The sequence below is a fragment of the Castor canadensis genome, chromosome 2 (assembly GCF_047511655.1).
Source record: "Castor canadensis chromosome 2, mCasCan1.hap1v2, whole genome shotgun sequence".
NCBI lineage: Eukaryota > Metazoa > Chordata > Mammalia > Rodentia > Castoridae > Castor > Castor canadensis.
In genome coordinates, this window is record NC_133387.1 from 191,379,858 (window position 1) to 191,394,798 (window position 14,941).

Here is a 14,941-nt window from a genome sequence, read left to right on the forward strand (position 1 = left end):
ACCAGTTAGAAAAACACTTCTTAAAGTAAAAGTATGGGAAAGGATATTCCATGTGAATTGACACAAAAAACAAGCAGTGGTAGCTATTCTTGTATCAGACAAAATTGACTTTAGATAAGAACTATAAAAAGAGACAAAGAAGGCAAGTATACAATGATCAAGAAACCAATTCAACAAGAAGATGTAAAAATTATAAATGTATGTCCACCTAAAGCAAGAGCAATTGATTTTTAATAAAACACTATTAGGTCTAAAGAAAGATGGTTTCCAATATCATATTAATGGAAGACTTCAACACCCTACTTTCATCAATGGAAAAATGATCCAGACAAAAACATCAAGGTAACATCAGAGTTAACCTGTACCTGGAATCAAATGGACTTAACAAACACTTACAGAGCATTTCATCCAACAGCTACAGAACACATTCTTTACTTAGCACAAGGAACAGTGTTCAGAATACATCATATGTTAGAAAACACAAAAAGTGTCAACAAATTTTAAAAAATCAAATGATATCTCTTTTCTGATCAAATGGAATAAAACAAGAAATTAATAACAAAGGAAACCTCAGAAACAATCTAAACCCATGGGGACTTAATATGTTACTGAATATTGACAGGTCACTGAAGAAATCAAAGGGAAAATTTTGAAACTTCTTGAAACTAATTAAAATGAAAACACAACATACCAAAAGTTATGGGTTACAGCAAAAGTAGTACTAAGAGGGAAGTTATAGCAATAAATGCCTACATCTTAAAAAAATATTTCAAGTAAATAACCTAACACTGCATCTCAAATACAAAGAAAAGGAAAAGCAAGTCAAATCCAAAATTAGTATAAGGAAAGAAATAACAAAAACCAGAGCAGAAATAAATTAAATAGAGTCTAAAAAAGAATAATAAAGATTAATGAAACAAAGAGCTGGGATTTTTTGAAAAGATAAACAAAATGGACAAACCTTTACACAGACTAAGAAAAATAAGAGAATGTCAAATAAATAAAATAAGAAATGAAAAAGGGGAGATTACAACTGATAGAAATACAAAAGATTATTCAAAACTAGCCTGAAAAACTATGTGGGGCCCACAAGTTGGAAAACTTGAAAGAAATGGCTAAAATTCTCAATACTTTTAAACCGCCAAAATTGATCTGCTCAAGTAGTAACATGCAAACCTCTTGTGCTGTGTGGTACAAAATTGTATACATGTATCTTTCTTACTACCATCAGTTTCTGGAGGGTAAGAACTGTGTCTCATCATATATGTTCAAATATGTATGTATTCCCTGCACCTAGTAGAGCCTAGTCTACAGTGAAATTAAATCAGTTGGATGATTACACTGTCACATAAGGTGTTGAAGACTGCAATCCTCAGACAATGGAGTCACTAATTCCCATACGGAAACCATAATGGATTCTGAAGACTTAATCAGAAATTCAAACTCAAAGGTGTCAAGCAGGTTGCAAAATGGCATGGATCATAAGTAATAATTGGGGAGTGATAATGGAAAGGGACAAACATGGGAAGAGCTGCCCTGTCTAACAAACTATCCAAAACAAACAGAAGTACACCACACTTATCAGTCAAAGCCCTGATAAGTCCTGAGGTTCTCAGATGTGAAAACCCTGATCTATAATATTCTAGGACAATTTTACCACATGCAGTTACATGCAAGTCTGTGAGTTCACATGGTATGAAGAGTTTTCGGTCAGATCCCATGACAACAGCTCCAGTTTGTGCAACCTGAAATCATATGGTTCACCCCCCAGTTAGTTCATGATGATAAACAGAGACCCAGAGAATAAGCATACTCACAAATTTATTGACCATTTGCATTTCTGCTTTTGAAAATGAGTATATTAATGTATTTTTTAACAGCTGATCAGGAAGTCCAAGAGTGATTACTATTATAGAGGCTGGGAATGGTATGGGAGAGGAGAGATGGAGGGAAGTTGGTTAACAGTCATCAACAAACAGAAGTAACAAGTCCTAGTTTTCTACAGCACAGTGGGTAATAATACTTTACAATAACCTATTACATATTTTATGAATAACTAGACATGAGGAGCTTGAAGGCTGTAAACATATAGAAATGACAGAGACGGAAATGTCAATTACACTTATTTGATCAATACACATTGTAGCATATACAGAAATGCCACACTGTACCCATAAATACGTACAATTACATATTAACCAACTAAAAATTTTCAAGGAAATGGAGATGCTAACCACTCAGATTTGATCATTACATATTGTATACATATTAACAAGTTATTATACCACACTCCATAAATATATATAATACTTTTCAAAAAGAATAGCCTAGTATTTTTACCCAAAGGGATAATGACTTTGTCATATAAATTTGAATAGAGGAAGCTGATTCTTACAAGATGCCTTCAACAAGCTACATAATTTTTCTGAGCCCTTGATTCTGTTCTTGTCCAATGGAAATGTTAATATCTATTCCACAATGCTGCTGGAACAATTAAATGGAAGGTGCAACTGCAAAGATTGCACGGAGTCTGGCACATGGGAGCTACTAGATAAATGTTAAACATGAATGTGAACTTTGTTCATTTACATCCAAAGTCAGGAAAAGAGCCAACAACATGTGTTTCTTCTACAAAAACAAAGACCTAGTAAATGGGATGGTATTTGCAAAAAGAGTTCCATAGAGAATATTTGAGAGTAAACATGAAACAGGGTCCTAAGAATTACATACAGAACCTGTCTCCAGGGGACAATGTTAAAACCCAAAGCCTCTCTTCTTTTGGCCGTTGTCCAAGACATCTTCATTTCTCTAGCCATTATCAAAAGAATCAGGGCATTCAATCTCATTTCTGACATCCAATATTGATTGATGAGCTTGGATGGATACCTGGCATCTTGTTGGCAAAAACTGCAGTTTCCCCTCAGCCTTCTCCTCTGAGAGCCAGCACAACCCTTCCTGAATCCAACACTGAATTACCTCCAAAGTAATTTGCTTAGCAAAAGTAGGCTGTTTTCATACACTGCATTCCACTTGAGTTCACCTTTCTAACCTTCAAATATTAAAACTCACCCCACAGAAAATGATTCTTGAAACCTAATCAGAATGCTTGTTCTCTATTCTGAGATGGGCTCATTCTCCCAAGCATACATGCTTTTTCAAAAAGACATTGATCCCAAAAGTAATTGGCTTACAATGACACTTGTTTTTCTTATTTCTCTTTTAAAAAGAAAACACCCAATGTTGCAAAAGCAAGTTCAGGAGAACCGTCCTAATATTTGCAACAAGAGTGAATTTTCTAATAATAAAGGCATTTAAATCTTTATTGGAATGAGAATTTATTTAACTGTTACTGTGAGGAGACCAAAGGAGGACACAGATGTTTTGTGGTTATAAAATACTTAATATTTTGTATTAATTTCTATGAGTTCAAAATAAAACAATGAGGTTTAAGCTGTAAGAGAAGGAAGTCTGGAAAATTATGAGGAAGTATTTCCTGGGAGAAAAATAGCTGAAAGAGTTTCTCTGTTTTCTCTATAATGTTTTAAAGCCCAGTAACATTAATTCAATCATTTATTGAGTGTTTACTATGTGCCAATCATTCTGATCAATGAAATGAAGACTGTAGATGATAGGTAAGATGAGAATTTTACTTTCAGCAAACTTGCAATCAAGTTGGGTGCAGAAAATCTACTGTGCTTGAAATTAAAAACAAATTAAGCAATTAAGAATAAATTTGGTATTGCCTAAAATTATAAATGGGAGATTAGTGAGGAGCTTGCACTCTGTGGACCAGATTATCTGAGGAAAGATTTATTGAGCTTGCCTTCAGAGACAAGGCTTTCAGTAGGTGAAAGAGAGGAGGTATAATTGCAGAGGTGAACAACATGTGTGAATTTCCAGACAAGATACCAGTGACGAGATCAGTATACTGGTAGCAGAGGACATATTTGGGTAGGAATCAGAGAAACATTTTGATAGAGAAGTGTCACATTCACAATAAAACCAAGTTGAAGAATTTTCTCAAAATTCAGTCGATTTTCCATTTATTAAGAAATTCATAATAGCATGTATGAAATAATGAAAAGAATTTTAGCAAGAGATCTTTCAGCTTACATGTATATGAGAAGGGATGGGAAAAGAAACTAAAGCCAGGGAGAGTAATAAGAAGGCTGTAGGTGTAATTGAAGTGTGAAGTAGGGAGGGTCAGTACCAATGAGAAAAAAAAAGAATTTGGGAGATTTTTTAAAGAGGAAAATCATCAAATTTGCGGAGCAGTTGGAGGAAAGGGTGGGAAGGAAAGAGTTGAGAGTTTTTGAACTTCCAATGATTTCCAAGAGTTGAGCTATGATGGGGAAGAATGGTGTTGACACTAATGGAAGTGAAGTCATTTGAGAAAGGAGTTAAAAGAGGAGAGGAGACACATGGGTAGATTCAAGAGAGATGTTCAGCAAATTAAAGAGACTGAAGTCAATAATAAATTAGATTCTAGAGTGGTAAAAGAGAAGATGGAAGCATGATTTTCAGCTTTCAGGCTTGAGGCACTGGGTGCATAGATCATGAGAAGAGGACCAGGGTTGATAGGTAAATTGACCAGGATTGATAAATTAAGGTCAGATTTGATAGGGTGAATTTCAGATGCCTTTGAAACACACAAGTAGAAAAATTTCAATTAGGTCACTGGAAATGAAGCCTTGTCTGCAGGTGACAGGGCAGGGCAGCACAATGATTTTCAGTCATGAGTGACCCTCCCTACCTCCAGTGGAAAATTGACAATTGGAGATATTTGGTAATCAAAACTGGAGGAAGCTAGAGCTTCTTGTATGTAATGGGTAAAGGCCAGGAATATTGCTAAGGAGGATATAATGCCTAGGGTAGCCTCCAACAGTAAGAATCATCTAGCCCCAAATGTCAATAGCATGAAGGTTTAGAAATTCTGGGGCAGGAGATACCCATTTTGGAGACATCGGTATGTACATAGAAATTAAGGCCACATCATAATGAGAGTAGAGAACGACAAAAAAACCCCACTTAGTTTGGAGTCTTGAAAAAATATTGAATGGCCAGATGGAGGATAAAGAGCCTGAAGAGAAGACCTATAATAAGGAGACCAGAGAAATAAAAGGAAAACTAGTAGGTGTGTTGGGGGGGTCACAGCAACCATGCTGAGTAGTGTTTCTGAAGAATGAAGATATTCAGCAAGAGAAGGACTAAATATATCCAGTGGATTTAGAAATATGGAGGTAGCTAGTGAGCTTAAAAAAAGCAGTTTCTGTGGCATAGTAGTGATGAAAGATAAGTTTAAGCAAGCTAAGAAGAAAATGGAGGTCCTCTAGGCTATGATGAGAAGGCCAGAGATGAGGAAAATTAAGTTGAAGTAAGGTTTGTTTGTATTGATACTGCTGCTTTTAAAATGAGAGAGGTAGGTTGAAATAAAAATAAAGGATCCAGTTGGAAGTATCAGTTTAAATATACAGAAGAAAGAAAACTATTTCATGAAACTCTTGCTTCAGGTGTGGGGTATGTGTGTGGGGGGGGCTGTCCTTAGTTTACAATTTTGGTAACTAAGTAAATATAGCCAATGAAGAGAAAATATTTGCCCTTCAGACCTCAGTATAGATGACTTTAAAAATAATGGTATCATCATGGAAATATAAAAATAAGGAAATGAGGTATTTAAAGAGAAAACAGAAAAATGAGATAAGCTTGGACAGAAGCACAACATTCGGGTCTCTCCATATAGTCCAGGATGTCCTAGAATGTCCCATGTAGCCCAAACTGGCCTCCAGTTCTTGATCCTTCTACTTAAGCTTCTCCAGTGCTGGGATTACAGGTGTACACCGCCATGGCTGGCTCCATTTCACTTTTCAAACATGGGCACTGTGATAGGAGGAGATATTTGTCATTATATCACCATTGTTCAGCACAATACCTAGAACATAGTGGGTATTCATTAAATGTTGACTTAGTGAAACCTTAAAAATGTGATCTTGAAGTTACAGAATCTAAAAGTCAATGGTTATAAGCTATTTATAAAACAATTTTAGGCTTTCCAGAGACAAGTCATGATAAGCCACAGCCCAACTACTTGATTCTAGACAGCAATTACCATATGAAACCTGGGTATGCATCCTATATCACTTAGCTTTACTGATCACAACAGAAACAAACTCTGGCTGACATAAGCAGAAAACAAATTTATTGAGCACTGGATAGTTGAGAATTGCCAGGAAATCCAAGCTTGGAAAATAGTCAAGAATAAGAGAAGCTAATGTATTAACCTGTACCGTAGCGAAAAGACCCATAGCATGAAACAAGGCCCACTCAGGACACTGCACCTCTGAAGCCTAGACACCCCAGCTCCAACCAGCATGTACCCCACGGGCAATGGGCAATAATCAGTGAATGCAGTCCCTGCACTGTCATCACTGAAAACTCATATTGCTGCCCCTCATGTTCCTCCATCCCAACCTTTTAACACGCATAGGTCCTGATTCAAGATCCAAGGCAGCTGCTTTGGATTGGTGGAGCCTAAGTTATGCACCTGGGCCTAATTGCTGAGTATCAGAGCATCCTGCAGTTTAAGCTTTTATTCATGAAGACAAGCTAATATATTTCCAAGTAAAAGAAGATGCTGGCTGTCAAACAGTAAGTGATAAATATCCACTAAATAATGAATGACATAATTCTATACTTGCTGCCAGTAGCCAGCCCCCAGTGCAACCTTGAACTGAACTGATTACAACAGGGAGGCTTTAGCTACAAACATGCAAGGCACTCACCACTGCACAGTTGGGTGTTATACCTGATCAGGTTTAGTCTTGAAGGATGCACAGATGCTACATCACCCTGAAATGACAGCTGAATGTCACCCTTTAATAGAAATCACTCACCCTGAGATTTATGTCTTATTACCTCAAAAATAGTACTGCCATCATTTCAGCTTCTTGGTAGATGATTCTGGCCCCTTAGTTTAAATGGTGCCAGTCACTTCGGTAATTGCCTTGGAGTCCATGACAAGCATTTCAAACTATATATACCCACTCTTTGCAGTGACCCTCATGAAGATGTTCTGCCTCTCTTGTTGGTATTCATCCAAGATGATCCTGCCCCATGCCAATCCAGCTTTCATCACTTCCAGTTTTCAGTCATTTTTTTTTTACCAGTCTCCTGTCAGCACACTCTATGTAGTATGGCTATTTACTCCATTTAGGATTAGGGTAGATTTCTACCACATAGACATACATCCACTTACTTCTATTAATCCATATATAGGAAATCTGTGTGAAGAGGACAGTGACTCTTTGCATATCTTACCACCCACATGGAGTGAGCCTTTTACAGCTCATTTGTATTTTGTTCTCCGTAACTTCATTTTCCCTCAATAATCCTCCCTGAACAATGGGGCATATGATAAAATCTTTGAGAGAATGTGCAGGGCTTCATCAGAATGGCCATTATCTCTGCTATTCAGAAAACTCCAATAGGTCTCACTTTAATGAATTCTGGGTACAAAAAGCCAAAGTAAGAAACATACCCAGTAATAATTATTCTGTTTCTAAAATAATTTTGTTCCATTAAAATGACAGATTTTTCTCACATATTATCTTAAATTTTTAATGTATTTAGAAGATTTTTAGATATATAACTTTTTACACATTAAAAGCATATCTACACTTGAGAGGTAGAGGCAGGAGATCTCAACTTCAAGGCCAGCCTGGGCTACAGAGTGAGAACCCATCTTAAAAAAACAAACAAACAAAAACATCTAATAGGGCTGGGGGTGTAGCTCAGTGGTAGAGCACATGTTCAGCAATGCCTGAGGCCCTGAATGCAACCCCCAGGATCCCAAGGAAATCTGATAAAATTACCCATTCATCTATTAAGGAATGTTTATGTGATATTTCTATATGCATTTTTTGAAGCTGAAGCCTCAACTTGATATGGCAGAAGTAAAGAAACACATCCATTTGGTTCTTGTAAAATTTTTTTCTCATAAAGTATGAACTGTAATCATTAATCTACCTATATAGAATTGCAAAATAGACCACATCCTCTTTACCTTTTTCACTCAGAATTTGATTTTTAAGATTTATCTCTGTTGCTATATAGGCTTCTTGTTCTTAACCACTGCAGAACAGCCCACAGAAAGCATCCTCCGCAAAGCTGCTCCAACACGTCACCACTGGAAATGTTGAACCTTCTCAGTCCACTTGTGGACTTACATGAGGATCTTTCTGATTTGTTATGCTAGGAATGGGGTTGCTGGACCATGGGTCAGAAGCTGACTTGACTTCACTAAGGTCTTCCAGATGGCTCCACGCAATGTCCGTGCAGTCACGTACTCATGCAGTCATGAGTAAGGGTCCTGCTCCCCAAGTCTTTGCTACACTGGTGCTATCCAATTCACACTCACTCTTAGAAAAAAGTGAAGTGGTTGTTTTAATTTTTACATCTCTGATTATTAGCAAGTTTGAGCCATCACATCCATTTTTAAAAGATTTGGGTTTCTTTAGTTCTTTGACCATTTGCTGTTGTGGCTCCTGTCTTTTCCCACTGGAATAGAGAAGTCCCTTGTATGTTTCAGATATTACTTTTGGATTCTAACATCTCCAACATCTCTTCCCAGTCTGTCATCTCTGTTAACTCTGCCATGCTATACTTCCATGAACAGACGTCCTTATTGATGGGTAATCCATTATATTAAATTTTGCCTGATTATATATAGCTCCTTTAATGCAATTTCTTTTTCAAGTAAAAGACATATTACTTTTTGCTAGACTGGGGCAACTCAATCTAATAATTTCTTTCACAACTAAAGGGGCTTTGATGCCACATTTGTGGGGTAGGGGATATGAATGAGGGATGAGGTAAGCACATTAAATTTGGCTACAAATCATAGATTTTCTACTTACTAGATATTCGTACTCCCTAAGCCTTAGTACTCTCATCTGGAAAATATAGGGAAAAAGTATGTAGATATTATGGACTTATAGTTCTTCCTCCATAACTATTCATTTTTTCTTTCCTACTTTCTAACTACCCATAAATGTTACCTGGGCCAATTACTTCTGTGGCAATCATACATAACTCAATACCTTTTTTATTTGCTGTTCTGTTTGGTTGGTTTGGTACAAGGCTGGGCCCTTCTAAACAGTTGCCTCTAATTTCCCTTAAAGAAGCTTTCCTCTGCTTCACACCTCACTGGAATTACATTAAACAAACTTAAACTTCTCTGGTTCTTTGCTTAAATATTGAAGAAACATTTCCTTCTGCCTATGTATCTATGCCTAAGCTATACAGACAAATCAGAAGAAAGGAATAAACAATGAGGCAAACACAATAGATTCTAACAGAAGTGAGGCCCAGTCTGGGGAGTATAGATTATCAGGGCCATTTGGTTTCTCTCCATTCTAAACATAAACCCAGAGAGTGCTTGATTTTAATAAATCTGGCGGGAGGGAATGTTATTTATTCCAGAATGGAAAATACGTCCTACTCCTAAACTGATTTCATTCTAATAACTGTCAAGCTCAGGTATCAGAGGATGAGAAAGCTCAACTGAGTAAAGCCAGGAATCTTGTTCACTTGGCCATTAATGGACTGTAGTCCATTTCCAGTGCAATCAACACTGAAGAACCAGTGATGCAACTATCCATACTCAGAAAAAGAGCTTGGCGATGACTTCACAACCAATCAAACAGGAGCACAGAGAAAGACTATGATTATGCAAAGTCAACTATGTACCTAATGCAACTGTCCCAAGGCAAGGAGTAACACACATGTTAGGAGAAGGAGGAAGCCTCAAAGAATGACAGTACTCATGTAACAAGCTCTTCTTCTGTCTCTATGATTGTGCTTACTACCTTCAGTGCTATTCAACCCCTTTTCCATTTTAATATACAAAATTGAAGACGTTCATATACAAGAAATGTTCTCATACGCATACTTTCCCAATAAATGGATATTAATCTATACTTTTCACTCCCACTCAAGAAAACATATCAAAAGACAAGCAAATGAAAATGATGTTCAAAAATGATCCCAAATGATGCTTCTTTGTTAGTAAAGAAAATCTTATGATTCATCTTGAAATTAGCATGGCACAAGATTATTACAACCAGTTATGGAAACTATTAAAGCTAGCTGAGAACTACTGATCTAGCTCATGTTCACTGAGCTTACCAGCTATCATTCATCCTCAGCTCAGTCTTTTGTTGATTTTTAATAGTAGCTGCCATTTGTTGATTTTGTACTCTGAGCCAGACATTTTCAAAAAATATTGCCTAACCCCACAAAACTCTAAGAGATAGGCTTGTTATCTCAATTTTACAGATGAGAGAAATAACATCTGTTGATTTAGGAGATGCCTCCATTCTTAACCCAAGAGAGTAAAAAACTTCCAACAGTGATTTCCAAAAAATCTCTTATAAAATGAAACTACGCGGCCTTGAAAGCTGATACACTTGCTATCTTTGATCGCATTAGCACAGAATTTTCATTTAAGGTCATTCCCACTGAAGGTTCTGAACAAGAAGTTATCAGCAAAGAAAGGGAGGAAGAAGAGAGTAGGTAATCCATCTAGGACTCAGAGCACAAAGAAGAATAAGAAACAAAACAACCTCGTCCTGTGTACAGGGGGTTAGGAGAGAGAAGGAAATGGAAATATCACGGATCACTTACCATGTTCCAGTGCACTGAGCTAGGAGCCCATGTGGTGTCTTTTTAATCTTTTCAATGGCCATAATCTCAATTTTCCTGAAGAGCATATTTGAGAGGTTGAGCATTTTCCACGCTCACACTGTGAAAAAAAATAGAAAAGTCAGAATTGGCTTCTAATGTTCACAGTCCACCTTCATCTACTGCAAGTACCTTCTTCACCTTTCCATGGGGAGAGAGTATTCTTAAGCATGAGCTAACCAGCTTGCTGGGACCCAGAGATCTGAGAAAGAATTGTTTCCCCATTGGGCACAATATGAAGTCCTTGTTATCAGAAACAAAGTCTCTAAATATTCTCATGTTCGGGAACACACCTTATTTGGAAAAGTGAACGATTTTTGGAAGGTACTTGGCATTCCCTTGACAAAATGCAATGGATTCAAGTATGCCCAGTGTTACTCCTCCTGAGTCTAGAGGCCAAAATGGGTACAATTTGGAATCTCCTCACCCATGTCTCAAGACACTATTTAGTAAAAAGTTGAAGAGTACCATGTGTCTGTGATTCCCCAAAACATGAAAGGCTTGAGCAGCTGGTACTGGGTGTATCCTCCCTCTCTGTAGCTTTCCCCCAGGTCTGCTTCCTGCAGCTTCAGAGGTATAACAAGGGCACCTTCAGCCACAGGGACGTGAGTCAGGCCAGGGGAAAGATACCCAAAGGTTAAGTTCAACTGAGTCTCCAGCAGGCTGACTGATTTTAGCATGATGAGCTCATTACCATTGACACCCTGTCAGCTCCACCCAACTATTCCACAATTTTCTCCACTATTCCCATCAAGGCTTCCCCTGTGCTCCTGAATTTGCACTGGAAGCTGCTCAGTCTGAAAATCCGAGCCGTGACCTAGGGATCTACATTTTAACAGGCTCCTCAAGGATTCTTTTTTTTTTTTCTTTTATTATTCATATGTGCATACAAGGCTTGGTTCATTTCTCCCCCCTGCCCCCACCCCCTCCCTTACCACCCACTCCACCCCCTCCCGCTCCCCCCACTCAATACCCAGCAGAAACTATTTTCCCCTTATCTCTAATTTTGTTGTAGAGACAGTATAAGCATTAATAGGAAGGAACAAGGGGTTTTGCTGGTTGAGATAAGGATAGCTATACAGGGAGTTGACTCACATTGATTTCCTGTGCGTGGGTGTTACCTTCTAGGTTAATTCTTTTTGATCTCACCTTTTCTCTAGTTCCTGTTCCCCTTTTCCTATTGGCCTCAGTTGCTTTTAAGGTATCTGCTTTAGTTTCTCTGCATTAAGGGCAACAAATGCTAGCTAATTTTTTAGGTGTCTTACCTATCCTCACCCCTCCCTTGTGTGCTCTCGCGTTTATCATGTGCTCATAGTCCAATCCCCTTGTTGTGTTTGCCCTTGATCTAATGTCCACATATGAGGGAGAACATACGATTTTTGGTCTTTTGGGCCAGGCTAACCTCACTCAGAATGATGTTCTCCAGTCCCATCCATTTACCAGCGAATGATAACATTTCGTTCTTCTTCATGGCTGCATAGAATTCCATTGTGTATAGATACCACATTTTCTTAATCCATTCGTCTGTGCTGGGGCATCTTGGCTGTTTCCATAACTTGGCTATTGTGAATAGTGCCGCAATAAACATGGATGTGCAGGTGCCTCTGGAGTAACAGTCTTTTGGGTATATCCCCAAGAGTGGTATTGCTGGATCAAATGTTAGATCGATGTCCAGCTTTTTAAGTAGCCTCCAAATTTTTTTCCAGAGTGGTTGTACTAGTTTACATTCCCACCAACAGTGTAAGAGGGTTCCTTTTTCCCCGCATCCTCGCCAACACCTGTTGTTGGTGGTGTTGCTGATGATGGCTATTCTAACAGGGGTGAGGTGGAATCTTAGTGTGGTTTTAATTTGCATTTCCTTTATTGCTAGAGATGGTGAGCATTTTTTCATGTGTTTTCTGGCCATTTGAATTTCTTCTTTTGAGAAAGTTCTGTTTAGTTCACATGCCTATTTCTTTATTGGTTCATTAGTTTTGGGAGAATTTAGTTTTTTAAGTTCCCTGTATATTCTGGTTATCAGTCCTTTGTCTGATGTATAATTGGCAAATATTTTCTCCCACTCTGTGGGTGTTCTCTTCAGTTTAGAGACCATTTCTTTTGATGAACAGAAGCTTTTTAGTTTTATGAGGTCCCATTTATCTATGCTATCTCTTAGTTGCTGTGCTGCTGGGGTTTCATTGAGAAAGTTCTTACCTATACCTACTAACTCCAGAGTATTTCCTATTCTTTCTTGTATCAACTTAAGAGTTTGGGGTCTGATATTAAGATCCTCGATCCATTTTGAGTTAATCTTGGTATAGGGTGATATACATGGATCTAGTTTCAGTTTTTTGCAGACTGCTAACCAGTTTTCCCAGCAGTTTTTGTTGAAGAGGCTGCTATTTCTCCATCGTATATTTTTAGCTCCTTTGTCAAAGATAAGTTGCTCATAGTTGTGTGGCTTCATATCTGGATCCTCTATTCTGTTCCACTGGTCTTCATGTCTGTTTTTGTGCCAGTACCATGCTGTTTTTATTGTTATTGCTTTGTAATATAGTTTGAAGTCAGGTATTGTGATACCTCCTGCATTGTTCTTTTGACTGAGTATTGCCTTGGCTATTCGTGGCCTCTTGTGTTTCCATATAAATTTCACGGTAGATTTTTCAATCTCTTTAATGAATGTCATTGGAATTTTGATGGGAATTGCATTAAACATGTAGATTACTTTGGGGAGTATCGACATTTTTACTATGTTGATTCTACCAATCCATGAGCATGGGAGATCTCTCCACTTTCTATAGTCTTCCTCAATCTCTTCAGAAGTGTATAGTTTTCCTTGTAGAGGTCTTTCACATCTTTTGTTAGGTTTACACCTAGGTATTTGATTTTTTTTGAGGCTATTGTAAATGGAATTGTTTTCATACATTCTTTTTCCGTTTGCTCATTGTTAGTGTATAGAAATGCTAATGATTTTTCTATGTTGATTTTATATCCTGCTACCTTGCTATAGCTATTGATGATGTCTAGAAGCTTCTGAGTAGAGTTTTTTGGGTCTTTAAGGTATAGGATCATGCTGTCTGCAAATAGGGATATTTTGACAGTTTCTTTACCTATTTGTATTCCTTTTATTCCTTCTTCTTGCCTAATTGCTCTGGCTAGGAATTCCAGTACTATGTTGAATAGGAGTGGAGATAGTGGGCATCCTTGTCTGGTTCCTGATTTTAGAGGGAATGGTTTTAATTTTTCTCCGTTAAGTATAATGCTGGCTGTAGGTTTGTCATATATAGCTTTTATAATGTTGAGGTACTTTCCCTCTATTCCTAGTTTTCTTAGAGCTTTTATCATGAAATGATGTTGGATCTTATCAAAGGCTTTTTCTGCACCTATTGAGATGATCAAGTGGTTTTTGTCTTTGCTTCTGTTAATGTGGTTTATTACGTTTATTGATTTTCGTATGTTGAACCACCCCTGCATCCCTGGGATGAAGCCTACCTGGTCGTGGTGAATAATCTTTTTGATGTGTTGCTGAATTCGATTTGCCATTATTTTGTTGAGGATTTTTGCATCAATGTTCATTAAGGAGATTGGCCTATAGTCCTCCTTTTTGGAGGTGTCTTTGCCTGGTTTTGGGATAAGTGTAATACTGGCTTCATAAAATGTGTTTGGCAGTTTTCCTTCCCTTTCTATTTCATGGAACAGTTTAAGGAGGGTTGGTATCAGTTCTTCTTTAAAGGTCTGATAGAATTCAGCAGAGAATCCATCAGGTCCTGGACTTTTCTTTTTGGGGAGACTCTTGATTGCTGCTTCAATTTCATTTTGTGTTATAGGTCTATTCAGGTGATTAATTTCCTCTTGGTTCAGTTTTGGATGATCATATGTATCTAGAAATCTGTCCATTTCTTTTAGATTTTCAAATTTATTTGAATATAGGTTCTCAAAGTAGTCTCTGATGATTTCCTGGACTTCCATGGTGTTTGTTGTTATCTCCCCTTTCGCATTCCTAATTCTACTAATTTGTGTTTTTTCTCTCCTCATTTTAGTCAGGTTTGCCAGGGGTCTATCGATCTTGTTTATTTTTTCAAAGAACCAACTTTTTGTTTCATTAATTCTTTGTATGGTTTTTTTGGTGTCTATTTCGTTGATTTCAGCTCTTATTTTTATTATTTCTCTCCTTCTATTTGTTTTGGGATTTGCTTGTTCTTGTTTTTCTAGGAGTTTGAGATGT

At 37.5% G+C, this 14,941-nt stretch overlaps 1 long non-coding RNA gene across 1 annotated transcript; it reads right to left on the minus strand.

The window, feature by feature from the left end:
* Positions 1 to 888: 888 nt before the first annotated feature.
* Positions 889 to 10,844, minus strand: LOC141420905 (uncharacterized). The gene is made up of 3 exons (XR_012445623.1): positions 10,681 to 10,844; positions 6,780 to 6,846; positions 889 to 5,877 (listed from the first exon to the last, which is right to left on the minus strand). It is a non-coding gene; the product is annotated as an uncharacterized lncRNA (long non-coding RNA).
* Between the last annotated feature and the right edge of the window lie 4,097 nt (positions 10,845 to 14,941).